A 14,660-nucleotide genomic window follows, 5' to 3' on the forward strand; every position below is an offset into this window, starting at 1 on the left:
GTCTCTACTAAAAATACAAAAAATTAGCCAGGCATGGTGGTGGGCACCTGTGATCCTAGCTACTTGGGAGTCTGAGGCAGGAGAATCACTTGAACCTGGAAGGTGGAAGTTGCAATGAGCCAAGATCTTGTCACTGCATTCCAGCCTGGGTGACAAGAATGAAACTCCATCGTTAAAAAAAAAAAGAAAAGAAAAGAAAAAGAAAAATGGTATCTCACGGCTGGGTATGGTGGCTTATGCCTGTAATCCTAGCACTTTGGGAGGCAAAGTAGGGTGGATCACCTGAGGTCAGGAGTTCGAGACCAGACTGGCCAACATGGTGAAACCTCGTCTCTACTAAAACTAAAAAAAATTAGCCAACCATGGTGGCGGGCACCTATAATCCCAGCTACTTGGGAGGCTGAGGTAGGAGAATCGCTTGAACTCAGGAGACAGAGGTGGTGGTGAGCTGAGATGGCACCATTGCACTCCAGCCTGGCCAACAAGAGCAAAACTCTGTCTCAAAAAAAAAAAAATTGTATACTTTCAGGGATCATTTCTGTAGTTTGTTACTAGAGAAGTTTCTCTGAACGTGTAGAACACTGGAAACCACGAGGAGGAGGCACCACATTCTCTCCTGAGCACTTTTTAAAATGACTAAAACTAATAGGTGAATTTAGCAAAGTCACAGACTACAAAATCATATACAAAAATCACTTTTATTCAGATATACTGTTACAATTAGAAAATATTTTTAATATATACACTATTTATAAAAGCAGCAAAAGCATTAAATATTTAGGAATAAATTTAATGAAAGATATGCAAGGACCCCCACTGAAAAACTATAAAAAATTCAGAACAAATTAAAGATTGATGGACTAAAGAAGAAAAGTAATCACATGATCATTTCAATACAGGCAAAAAGTCATTTAACCAATGTCAATAATTTTTTATGATTAAAAATGTAGTTTAGAAAACTGGAATATAGGCTAGGCGCAGTGGCTCACACCTGTAATCCTAGCACTTTGGGAGGCCGAGGTGGGTGGATTGCCTGAGTTCAGGAGTTTGAGACCAGCCCAGACAGCATGGAAAAACCCCATCTTTATTTAAAAAATAACTAAAATTTTAAAGAAGACTGGAATAAAAAGGAATCCCTTTAGATATAACTGCCAAAAACATATAGTGAATGCTCATTTGTTTGTGTCTGGGTGAGGAACCATCCCACAGTGTAGTGGCTTAAAGCTACAATTTACATTCTTTATGATTCTGTGGGTCATTAATTTGGAGTGTTACAAGCTGAGCAGTTTTTCTGTTTCCTGTGGTGTTGGTAGGGGGTCACTCGCTCATTTGCACTTAGACAGTGGCTGGGCTGGGCAGGAGGCCCCAGAGGCTTTGCTTCTAATTCTGGCCCTTCGGGTTCCTGTACATGGCCTCTCCCTTCTCCATTAGGCCTCTCAGCATCCAACAGTGTGGCCCAAGCTTCTTTACAGCATGGTGCACCCTCCTCAAGGCTGGGCCTGGAACAGGTGTAGCATCTCTTCCACCACATTCTATGGGTCAAAGCAAGTCACCGGCCAGTGCAGAGTCAAGTAGAGGGGAAAATAAGCCCCAGTTCTGGATGAGAGGAATGGCAGGCATGTACGGGAGGGCCGGAATTGACGGCCATCTTTGAAAGCTCTCGACCACGATTAATGGCTGAAGAGATGAATGAGTAAATAAGTCATCACCTTCCTTCCGGTTCCCACGCTGGCTGAAGAAATGAGGAAACAAAACCACACATTCCTGCTTCCTTTCAGCCTGTCTTTCCTTTAAGCAAAGCATAACTGGTAACAAACATTTTGTGTGTTTTCTGATCATATAAGCTCCAATATGGTATTAGCGTAATATAAAGTGGCTGACAATCTTCACCGTCTTCCTTCAGTGTCCTTTTGGGTCCTCCTGCCTCCTCATAGCATCTTCTCCAATTCAAGTTCTTACTATCCGCTTTTCTCAAATTCAAGCCTAAGATTAGAACCTCTCATTTGTAGGTGAAAGAGGCTATTTCCACTCTCCCTACCCTACAGAAATGAACCTCTAATAGTAAAAGGTCGTAGAAGCGAGGGAATTGTTTTTGAGAACGGGGACCTTCCCACAGAGCCCTAAAGTTTAACCCCACTAGCACCTCTAGTCTTCCATTTGGCAGGCGAGTCCTGACCCAACCCAATTATTATATTGGAACAGAGTGGTTATGTGAGTCTATGTTTTCAGTGTGAATTATATAAAATCTAAATAGAGATATGTATTTCCATATTGCATTGCTGGTTCTTGGGCCTCTATAGGTATTCTCCACTTTGACTTGACTCCCCTGGCCATCCTTTCACAGCTCTGCAGCTAAAATAGAAAAGAGATTTTATGCTATTCAGTAAGCCAAAAGCCCCTTTCTGACTGTAAGCCAAGATCACACAGTCTGAACACTCTAACAAGACAGATATCTGAGAGAATAGAAAGGCCCTTTCTTTTGAAGTGAGTAATGAAAGAACACAGCCCACTCCAGGAAACCAGGGGCACAAAACCATTGTTAGAAACATAATACGGGGGTTTCCATCTCCATATAGGCCTTCCCTTGCTTAAAACACACTGTATAAAAAGGAAAAAACTACCAATATTTCCTGGAATTCAGAGCCCAGACAATGCTTCCCTTTGTCTTTATTCTGGGCATTCAGGGGACAGAATTAGCTGGATCCTTAGTACCAGATAAAAGGAGAGAGCACCGAGTGCCTCCAGATCGCCGCAGCATGCCAGCAGGCGCTCGAGAGTGGCAACGTGTTCCACCCTTTACAGATTTTATTGAAGAGAGCTTGTGTGTGCACCGTCAGGCCAGGGGCTTTACCAATGCCTTCATTCCTTCCTCTCTTAGAAAAGAGGAATAATATAGTATTTGAGAACTGGAGGAGGTGTTTGGGATGATACTCCCTCTTTAACAAATGAGTAAATAGAGGCCCAGAGAATTAGAATGGCTCCCCTGAGGTCACACAGCTAACTGGAAACAGGGAAACAACTGCAAGGCCGGTCTCCAGTCTTGTAGTGTAGATTTTGTGCACCATCTAAATAGAGGTAGCCGCTCCTAACACAGAATGGTGTCCTTGGGTACAGGGAATTTGATTAAAAATGAGCTTGAGCATTAAGGTTAAAGAACTATGCTGTCCGATGAAGTAGTAGCCATGGGCCAAATGTGGCTTCTGAGAACTCAAAATGTGGCCAGTGTCACCAAGGAAGTGACTATTTAATTTTAATCTTAATTAACTTAAATGTAAATGTAAGAAACTACTACTTGATTCAGTTATTATGACACTTTAAGCCTGTTGGGAACAGAGTGGTTATGTGATTCTACATTTTCAATGGGAATTGTTGGAAATCTAAATAGAGATATGCATTTCCAGTGGAAAACTAGTGACTAAGTTGAGATGTACTGTAAGTATAAAATATATACTGGGTTTCAAAGATTTAGTATGAAAAAATGTAAAATATCTCATTAATAACTTGAATATTGATCACATGTTCAAATAATCTTACGGATACATTCAGTTAAATCAAATATATTAATTTCACCTGCTTCTTTGTACTTTTTAAATGTGGCTGCTGGCCAGGTGTGGTTGCTCATGCCTGTAATCCTAGCACTTTGGAAGGCTGAGGTGGGAGGATCGCCTGAGGTTGGGAGTTCAAGACCAGCCTGACCAACATGGAGAAACCCTGTCTCTCCAAAAATACAAAAAGTAACTAGGCATGGTGGCGCATGCCTGTAATCCCAGCTACTCGATAGGCTGAGGCACCAGAATTGCTTGAATTCAGGGGGCAGAGGTTGTAGCTGAGCCGAGATCCTGCCATTGCATTCTAGCCTGGGCAACAAGAGTGAAACTCCGTCTCAAAAACTAAAATTTAAAAATTACACATATGGCTTGTACCATATTTCTATGGGCCAGTCTAGAGTCACACTGTCCACATTTAAATCCTGGCTTCACTATTTTACCAGTTCTGTGACCTTGGGTAAATTATTGGGTAGCTTTGAAGAGAGATTATCTTCTCTGAAAAATGAAAGAGAGAAAACTACGAGGATTTTTTCTTCTTTCTTTTCTTGCTGTGGACCTCATGGTGTGAGGACATGATGCTTGGGACAATGGCAGCCACCTTTAGATGATGTAGAAACATGGCCAATATGCAAAGCATGGCAAGGAATACACAAGGAAGGCAAGGGCTCGGGTCCTTGACACAGGATGGAGCAGCTGAACTAGCCCTGAAAGTGCTAACCTCTGGACTTCTCATTAAGTAAAGAGACAAATTCCCTAATTATTCAAGCCACGGTTGTATAGATGAAAGCATCCTTATACAACATCTGAGAAACATCACCATGCAATAAGATATCCTGGGATGAGGTAAATGTATGAAGATGCTACAGTGATGTACAAAGTGAAGATGGGCCAGTTCTGCACGGGTTAGAACAATTGGAAACTGGAATATATCTGGAATATATAGGCTGAGAAAAGGCATGAGACAGGCATTCCAGCGAAGATGGCTGAGGGAGTGAGATCACAGAGATTTGAAATCTGGGCGACAGCCAAGTCCTCGGCTTCTGTCCAAATGTAGGACTCGTGCTTGGTTTCAGTGGGGACATGAAAGCTCTGTCAGTGCTGTAGGCCAGGGATTATTATTGACATTGTTTTATTAACTGGCCAGCGGAAGAATGAGATGAAAACTTTCAGTTTAATGATGGTATATCCTGTGATTAATTTCAGGAACATAAAACTGTCACTCTGGGATAGAGGAACACAGAGAGCTGAACAAGGTGTGGAGAAGTGAGGGCTTCAGTCTGTTCTCTACCACTTACTGCCTGGGTGATGTAAGAAATTCACTTAACTCCTGAATCCCAGAATACTCTAAAGCACTTAGGATGCTTTTGGGCTACAAGTAACATAAAACTCCAAGCAATCCAGAAAATTATTCCTTCACATACCCGGAGATCGAGAGGTTGGGTGGCATTCAGTGTACTCTGTAGCTTGAATTGTCATCCAGGATTCAGGTTCTTTCCATTGTTCCACTGTGTTCTTCTCAACTGGTTTTATTACCAGGTTACCAGCAAGATCATAACAGTAGCTCCAGGAGTCACTTCCAGACACAGAAATTTCCAGGCTGACTCGTTCTTCAGTGCAGACAACTTTCTTGGAGACATCCAACAAACTTCCTCTCACTTCTCACTGGCCTAATTTGAGTCATATGTCCATGTCTAAACCAATCACTGGGAAGGGTTTTGACTTATCGAATCAGCATCTAGCCTTCAATCTGGAGATGAGGTCATCTTCCCAGTCACATGAGGCAGAAATAGATATGGAAGCAACATTGAGGTATGTGTAAAAGGAACAAAGAAAAAGCATGAATGTAAGTTCTACAATACAGCTATTATATAGGAACAGTACTGCTCTGGATGCCACATACAGGGCACCTCTGAAGATCAAATGAAAGGATTAGTTATTCTTTTAAAATCCTGCAAAATATAAAATCTATGAGATGAATAATCACAGGCTCAAAGGAAATGGTTTTGGCACATCATCCAACAAATATCGGACATCAGCCCAAAGCCTGCCATTTGGTTGGGTTTAAATTCTCCTTTTACATCACAGTGTGGAGTGTCACTGAATAACCTTGACTTCCCTTCTTCAACCTTGATCTACCTTAAACTTTCTTCAACCTTGATCTACCTTACCCTGATTTCATCAACATTCAAGAAAACGGAGTGCTTGGAGCCATGGTTGTTTACATTTTCAGCTGTAGGGAATTTTTTCTTTTCTCTTTTACAAAATCCTGCATTCTGGCTCAAATCTGTTACATCTCATTATATTGACAGAATAGAATTATAATTTTCTTGGGAGCAATTCCTCTTCCTCAAATTTGCAAGCCTTGAGCAGGCCAGCATGAGGTCATCCAACATTTCATCTTTCCTTACCCTGTGTTTTCAAGCAGACCTAGACCTCATTTGCAAGGTGCTCACACCATTACGTCCTGTTAGTCTTAGGAACTTGATTTTATGAATATGACCCCTGGAGCTGTTTTCAGAAAAGAGAGGCCCATCTGGCTCAAAAAATATTGGGTGATGTCACTTGCTACTTCTCTGGCCAAGCTCAAATTGGCACATTTTAATTGAGGATTATAAAAGTCACAAATACTTATTCTGTGACAGCATCTAATAATAGTGATGATAGTCATGATCATGAGGTTTTGTTGAGCACTTATTCTGTGGCCACTGCTGTGCTAAACAGCTTACATTCTTTTCCTCATTTATTCTCCTGGAAAACCTATGAGTTTGGCATTGTTGTCCCCATTTTATAGATTTAAAAATTGAGGGCTTAAGTGTTTGGGGAGTATTAAACAACTTTCCCAAGGCCACACGATTTCCTTCCATTTTACCCTTCTTCTCTTACTCGTCCCACCTCCATCATCACCATAACAATTTCAGGTCCGGTGGGGCCTGGGCTGTCATCAGAGGAGATTAGAGAAGGGACATTTGCCCTGGGCCTGGACGTGACTCAGCATCTTGGTAGCAAGTGCATCATTTGGTTTCTCCTTCTTAACGGCACCAACAAGGGCTCTCTAAGGCCAGAAAATTCTCTACTTGGTTATGTAATCCTGCAGGTGAACTCCCAGGCTAGGAAGGCCAAAATGATTTAAGTCAAACCATCAGAACCTCGAAGGGTGGGAATCCCCCAGCCCCTCCAGTCAGTATTCTTTAAGGCTCCCCAGGAGATGCCAATGTGTAGCCAAGGTTGTGAGCCAGTGATCTAAAAGAAAAGAATATGCAAGATGATCCAGTCTAATGGAAAGTCAGTGCCAGGGTTGGTGATTCCTCCTAGCTACTCTTTCTGCAATGTGGGCAAATTTCCGACAACCCAAATGACTCCCTAGTTCTGAAAGATTTTTTTTTTCTTTTTGAGACAGAGCCTTGCTCTGTCGCCAGGCTGGAGTGCAGTGGTGCAATCTTAGTTCACTGTAACCTCTGCCTTCTGGGTTCAAACAATTCTTCTGTTTCAGCCTCCCTGGGACTACAGGTATGCACCAGATAATTTTTTTATATTTTTAGTAGAGTCAGGGTTTCACCATGTTGGCCAGGATGGTCTCAGTTTCTTGATCCCGTGATCTGCCCGCCTCAGCCTCCCAAAGTGCTAGGATTACAGGTATGTGAGCCACTGCACCCAGCCCTGAAAGATGTTTTTGTTTTTGTTTTTTTTTGGACAGTCCCTGGTACTCAGTGACTCACTGGGTGTGATGGTACTGAGTGTCAATGAAAGATGTTTTAAGAGAACTTCATATGCACAAAGATTGGGTCCAGGGAGAGTTAATCCAATTACAAAAGACTTTTCCAAAACATTCCATTAAATAATGGGTATCCCAGACATTAAACTTCTCATTTGCATTACAGGGGCTGTTTTCAATCACCTGTTCAAAATGTGTCTGTGTATGAGTCCATTTTTTGTTGCAGTAAACGAATACTTGAGGCTGGGTAGTTTATAAAGAAACGGCATTTATTTAGTTCATGGTTCTGCAGGCTGTACAAGTAGCAAGGTGCCAGCCTCTGTTTCTGAGGAGGCCTCAAGAAAGCAAGAGAGAGAGGTGGGAGGTCCCAGACTGCTTTTAACAATCAGATCTCACATAAAGTACTAGAACGAGAACTCATTTCCTCAGGGAGGGCACCAAGCTTTTCATGAGAGGGGTCCAGCCCCATGACCCAAACACTTCTCTAGGCCCCGCCTGTAAAACTGGGGATCACATTTCTGCATGAGATTTAGAAAAGATAAACATCCAGCCTCTATGAGTCTGTATAGGCAAAGCTGACCTCTGCCGTTACAAGTCAGGAGTGGGTTGCCCTGGTTGTGGGAGAGCAGCTGGAAGGAGGCAGGAGGAGACTTCCCAGGGGGGCTGGTCATGTTCTGTTTTCTTTATCTGGGTGTCAGTTGCATGGGTGTGTTAAGTTCTGAGAATGTTAGCTTTCATCAAAAGCTTAAAAATTGTGTCAGTAGGCCTGGTGCAGTGACTCATGCCTGTAATCTCAGCACTTTGGGAGGCTGAGGCGGATGGATCACCTGAGGTCAGGAGTTTGAGACCAGCCTGGCCAACAGGGTGAAACCCCATCACTACTAAAAATACAAAAATTAGCCGGGCTTGGTGCCACATGCCTGTAATCCCAGCTACTCAGGAGGCTGAGGTGGGAGAATCGCTTGAACGCAGGAGGCAGAGGCTGCAGTGAGTCGAGATTGCACCACTGCACTCCAGCCTGGGCAACAGAGCAAAACTCCATCTCAAAAAATAAAAATAAAAAAACAATTTGTGTCAATCATGTAAGTCAAAGTTCCCTGTAATGTGTACTTCTGAAACATAGGAGGTGCTTCCATCTCTCCCTCAGCTAGGCATATGATAAGGCCTTTCCTGGCCAGCCACAGGAGGATATCTGGGGAAGACCTCAGACTCCTTGCCAAGTATCTCTTAGGTCCAGGCCAACCATGGGCTCTGAAATGTCTTTTGATGCTCCCATCTTTTCCCTGATGTCAAATTCCTCCTGCAACATCCTGGACACGCATTTCTCCAAGAAAGAAATAGCATCTCAAACTCCCATGAACCCTTCCTAGGGTGGAAAGACCTAGTGCCTGCATAATACATTTTATCCAGCTGAGAAGCAGGCAGGCAGGAGCTTGAACGCTCTCTCTCTCTCTCTCCTCTCTCTCTCTCTCCTCTCTCTCTCTCTCTCTCACACACACACACAGATACACACACACATGCACACACACACACGCGCACACACACACAGATACACACAAACACACACACACATGCACTCCTTCATCTGTGTCTCCACCCTTGGCCCACACAAACAGAACGTCTATTCAACCTGTCTTTGCTTGCTGCGTTCTTCAGAGCCTCAGAATATAGAAAGTGATAAAAATAGTTTCTTTTAACATGGTAATTTATTGCCACAACCAGCTTCTCAGCATTGTTTGCCAAATTACCCTTTTAGAAACCACTAACAACAGAATTGGCAGAACCCAGCCCTCTCTCTATGGAGTTGGGCCAGGGAGGAGGTCAGGGCAATCTGCACAACCCAGAGGCCTGATCTGGGTCTCGATCTTTCCATCTTCTCGCCAAAGGACATTGAGTGACCCCTGACAAACCTAAAAATTTTACCTGACCTTGCCCCACACATTTTCCAAGACAGTCTGGTCAGTTGCTGGAATGGTGCCTCCAGACAGAAGACCCAGGGCAGTGGATTTCAATCTAGGGATGGGATTGGGAGTCAGACAGACCCAGATTCAAATCCCAGTTTCTTGGCCCTGGCTGGGTGACTCTCTGCACCCCTGCTTCCTCATCTGCAACCTAAGAAGGAAAATGGTTCCTGGGTTGCTTGGAACAAAGCAGTTATCACATGGATGAAGCTGGTATGGTGTTAGCCCTTGACAATGATGCCCTTATTATTAACTGGCATCTGTGAGATGCATAGGCAGCATGGGAAATCTAAAGGCCCTGGGTTCCAGGGCTCACCACCTCTTTCTGTCTGTGTGACTGGAAGCAAGTTACTTAACCTCTCTGAACTTGATGCCCTTGTCTGCAAAGCACACAGGCTCCTACTTTGCAGATTGGTATTGAGGGTCCAGGATTCCATGTGGCCAGCAGACACTCTGGTGCCCTGCCCAGATGCCCTCAGATGGCTTTTGCTCTTTCTGCACACCCCTCCCCACCTTCAGTGGGCTTTTGCTTCCAAGAGCCACACTTGCCATTCTTTTGGGGAGATGGACATGGGAGGACCACTCTCAAGCCACGTACTCTGAGACCTTGAAGTGCCTGCTGTTTCCTCACCCAGGGCAGCCCCTAGCTCATGACATACAGGAGTGAGAGTTGGAAAGCCCAGTCCCCTGGCCTAGCGTGGGGACAAATTTCGAGGTGTAACTTTTATCCAGGGCTCCCTGTGGAATCAGGATGGAGCCACCCTCCATAGGACTACTGAGGTCTCACTTTGCTTGGCTTCCTCGCCTTCCTGGTTCTGTTTTGCCCACTCCCTTCTAGGTTTCTCCTGGGAGCACTTCCATCATAAAATACTTACATTAAATAAAATGCTTGCTTCTGGAAAACCTGACCCAAGACAGTGTGAAGTGTCATGTATCTTGGATATGGCATCTTGGATATCCTCCAGCTCCTCACACCAGATGTGTCCAAAATAAAATCGCCCTCCCACTTGCCTTCTTCCCATGGTCTCATGTCCACCTCCCAAGCCCAAACCTGTTCATCATGTAGGATTCCTCTTCACCATCATGCTCCACAACTGACTGATGACAAAGTCTTAGTGCTCTGAGACCCTAAATAACTTCCCGATGATTTTCACCTCCTTATCTCTCCCACCATTGCTTGGTCTAAGCCCTCCTGCCTGGCTTCTTTACCCCGTCTGGACCTGCTCCAGCCCATGTACCATGCTGCAGTCTGACAGCTTCCAGAAACATCTTCTTATCTCATTATTCTCCTGTTTAAATGCTTACTTTTCAGGATAAAGCTCCACCTTCTCAGCTCCATGCTGATCCCCTGATGATCCAGCCCCTGTATTTCACCAACTCCCCTTCCCTCATTCCTCCTACCTATGCATGCATCCATCCCTCCCAGCACTGTGCTCATCTACTTAATATGCCAGGCAGCCTAAAACAGCTTTCCCCATATTTATTTTTTATTTTTTTCCTTTCCGTTTATTTAATTTAATGTCTCCTATTTATCCTTCAGAACACAGCTCAGGCATCACCACCTCCAGGAAGCTTTCTGGATGGCCCCGTGTGATTTAGACAGATGGTCTGTATGTGCCACATAGCATCCTGTACGTGTCACCGTGTTTGCGTCCTGACTCATCTGAAAGTTCCTGTGGGGTGCACGGCTTTTCATGGATCTCACTATCCCCATTACCATTCTGGACACACAGCAGCCACTGAATAAGTGCTAACTGAACACATGACATATGTAAAACTTCCTGGCCTGCAGTTAGGGTTTAACAATCCACCATTTTCCTCTCCTGCCCCTGTGGCCCCCACACCTTAAATGGACTTTACCAGTTATCTCTATTAGCCTGCTCCTAAGAGACACATCTGAGCAGATGCAATCCAGGGCAGAGTCCAATGTGTTATTTGCATATGATTTGCCTGAAATATGCATGTAATTGGCTTATGCCTGCAGAATCTTATCTCTGGCTATTTGATTTTAATGCTGAAGCCATATTGTTGAGACACACAGGGGGTGAAATATCCCCACACCCTCCAATTGATTTCCCCACTCTTTTCCAACCTGGAGGTCTTGACATTGCCAGTGTTGCCCTGGTGGGTGGGGTCTCAGAGGTCTCTGAGGGGTGAGGAGATGCTAGGTGAGGAGGGGAATTGGGCCAGGAGCGGGATATATGCTTTGCTTTCAAAGCATAAGGAGTAGCATGAGTGTGTGAAGAATCAGGCGCAAGGTGAGACCAAAGACGTCCTGGTGAGGTCTCCAGGCTCTGAATTGGCTCTGGAAGTTTGTTCTACCGAAAGCCTTGGGCTGGTGGAACTTTAGGGGTAGGAAGAGACTGGGTCTGAGTTCTGAGTCAGTTGGCCGGCTGGCCTGTGGGAAAACACAGTGGCACACAGCAGAGAGACTGGGGACCCAGCAGTAGCAGGAGCCAGGGCCAGAGGCAGTCAGGAGGGATGTGAGTGCCCAGAGTACCCAGAGATACATGAGAGATGTTTGTGTGCCTGTCATCCAGGAAACAGATTTGTGGGTGATTTTAATAAAATCCAAATGACAAGTTGAGACCAGTTCATTGAAAGACTTAGACCTCCAGGTTGTTGCATGAGAGAGTCCCAAGAGTAGGTTTTCATCTAGCTGGTGACACTTTCCTACCTAGCACTGCCTCCTGCCCATCACCCTTGTCCCCCCTAGGCCCGCCCAGCACCTACCTTTCCCACCACAGATGTAGTGAAAGGCAGCCTCAGGCTGCATGGCCCACCCTCCAGGGCTCATGCAGACCATCTAGGTGGAGTAGGCAGTTTGGAGCAGCCTACCTGGGCCCACACAGCATGCTTGGTCTCATGCACAAATGGACACAGCCACATTTTAGCAAGTCATACCCAGGGAGCATGACATCCTAAGTTGAGTCTGCTGCTTCCAAGTATGAAACACCACTAACTGCTGTCTGCTTCACACCTTGTTTCCAGCCTACACTGTGCCAGACAGATGATCGCACAACACGAAAGACGGTCACCACGGGCCCAAACACTCCTATACTTGGCTTACATTTTCCGTCTGGCACCTAGGAAAGGCACCTTGCAAATCAGCCCTCTTGGAGGTGGCATAGTTGTGGCCCAGGAGTGACATTTTAAAGCAGTTGTGCTCTGAAGTAGCTTTGAATAAGAAAAAAAAAAAATCACAAAAAGTATTTTCAGCTTCTTGTGGTTCCCAAACACCCTGACTCTAAAATGGCACAAAAATCACCTTGCTGGTTTTTTGGTTTTTTGTTTTTTGGTTTGGGATTTTGCTTGTTTGTTCGTTGGTTCTGAGGTGCAGTTTTGCTCTTGTTACCCAGGCTGGAGTGCACTGGCGCAATCTCAGCTCACTGTAACCTCCATCTCCTGGGTTCAAGCAATTCTCCTGCCTCAGCCTCCCGAGTTGCTGGGATTACAGGTGCGCGCCATCACGCCTGGCTAATTTTTTGTAATTTTAGTAGAAATGGGGTTTCATCATGTTAGCTAGGCTCGTCTTGAACTCCTGACTTCAGATGATCCGCCCGCCTCGACCTCCCAAAGTGTTGGTATTACAGGTGTGATCGACCGTGCCCGGCCTGCTAGTTATTTTTAAACGTGGATGCCAGATCTCTGTCCTCAGAGATTCTGATTTCATATGCCTTGGGTGAGTGCTAACATCTGTGTTACTGAGAAGCTACCCAGGTGATTCTGATATGCAGCTAGAAATGAAACCAACTGACTTAGCCACTGGCAGAAAGATAAAGATCTGCACTTGAGTCTGTTGCTACCCAGAGATCACTTGCAAGTGGACAAGGATCTCCGAAAACAAGGTCCCCAGGTAAGGAAGGGCTGTATGTCCATCCAAACGACACTCAAGTTTGTCATGATGCAACTACTAATGTTAAAGCTTCAGTAAAGTGGTTTCTTCTGTGGGTTGCAGTTTAACGTCTGCCTGTTGGAAACAACCATTTGTTAGCTTCCTTCCTGTAGAATTTTTGGTAGAAGGAATGTTTATCTCCCACCCAACCCTAGCCATTCAGGCATTTGATTTGTAGTTCTATCACCTCGTTAACCTGAATTAGTAAAATTAATTATGAAGCCTGTGGTGCAGAATGATTTGTTCATGTTTATTCTTGCCAAAACAAGTACTAGGCATTTGAAGAGCTAGAATTGCGGTCAAATTCCTCATTAAAGTGTGAGAGGAACAATACAGTCCCAATATTTTGTGTTTCATCTAAAACTGTCAGACCTCCTCACCATTGCATGGGTTGTTACAATGCTTGGATTAGAAGGTTACCTGCCCTGCTGATGCTCAGCCCAGCTTAATTAACACCTACTCTTTGAATCCCCAACATCCCCTTAAACTGGCTACTTTTTGCCCAGGTAGACTCTTACACCTGTCTCAGCAAATCTGGGAGAGACACTTTGAAGTGCCTTTTCAAATCCCCTATTAATGATCTGGTAATTATTGTAGTGACTTTTCAGTGAGGTGTGAGGTGCTCATCAGCCAAGAGAATCCCAAGGTACTGGGGAAGTGGGAGACAGCACAGGAAAAAGGGAAAAAACCCTGAGCCTGGGTCTGCCTCTCAAGTCACAAGGCCAGCCCCATCTTACCAGAAATGGGGGGCCTGCCCAAGGCTGGCATGGCCACCAAGAGTTCCCACTGGCAGATGAGACCTCTCTGATGTCCTGGAAGCAGTCTGACTATAGAATCTGGGGAAACTGCAGAAATGACCCCAAAATTCCCACCAATACCACAGCAGGCAATGCCAAATCCCATAGTTGGATCAAGGCAGAAGCCACACTCCTGTGCACCGATGCAATATTGTCGCCAGCCCCCTCCCAATTGAGTCCCTTCCTTCACCTCATGATCTACAACCATTTTAAACGGTCTGGTCTGCTATCCATAGAGTGGCCTCAGCGAGAGCCACTGATGCTTTTCTCCTAGCACTCCTGTTTTCAGATCTACCACACAGCCAGCTGGAGCCAACCCAGCTCAGCTGTGCTGGTCACCCCCAACGTCTGGAAGTCAGGCATGCCCCCATCTCCACACCTGTGCTCCTCCAACACCTGCGTCCACCTGCCAAAGTAAAAGCACCGCAGGGATCAGGCACAGGGTGGAGGATCTCTATCAGTCTGAGCCTTAAGACAAAGGAGGCTGCAAAATACACCAACGTGTTATAACTGGCCCAAGTTCTCACAACATTTGAACTGGTCCATTCAGCCCTGCTCCCCCAGATGAACATCCTAACAGAGAAGTGAAATGCTGGCCCTGAGGACCCATTTGGCCATGGAGTCTTATGGAGTAGAGGGCATCATCTGGTGCAAGCCCCTTGTTTTATTAATGACACATCGTGGAAGGTAATGTGACATGCTCCAGATCAAAGCTTCCCTAACTAATGTCCCTGATGAGACTAGAAG

The 14,660-nt window shown here is 45.1% G+C and overlaps 1 pseudogene; it reads left to right on the forward strand.

Moving 5' to 3' along the window:
- The first annotated feature begins 513 nt into the window (after positions 1-513).
- On the forward strand, positions 514-603 carry LOC120367297 (small nucleolar RNA U3; annotated as a pseudogene).
- Positions 604-14,660: the final 14,057 nt, after the last annotated feature.

The sequence above is a fragment of the Saimiri boliviensis genome, chromosome 8 (assembly GCF_048565385.1).
Source record: "Saimiri boliviensis isolate mSaiBol1 chromosome 8, mSaiBol1.pri, whole genome shotgun sequence".
Classification (NCBI taxonomy): domain Eukaryota; kingdom Metazoa; phylum Chordata; class Mammalia; order Primates; family Cebidae; genus Saimiri; species Saimiri boliviensis.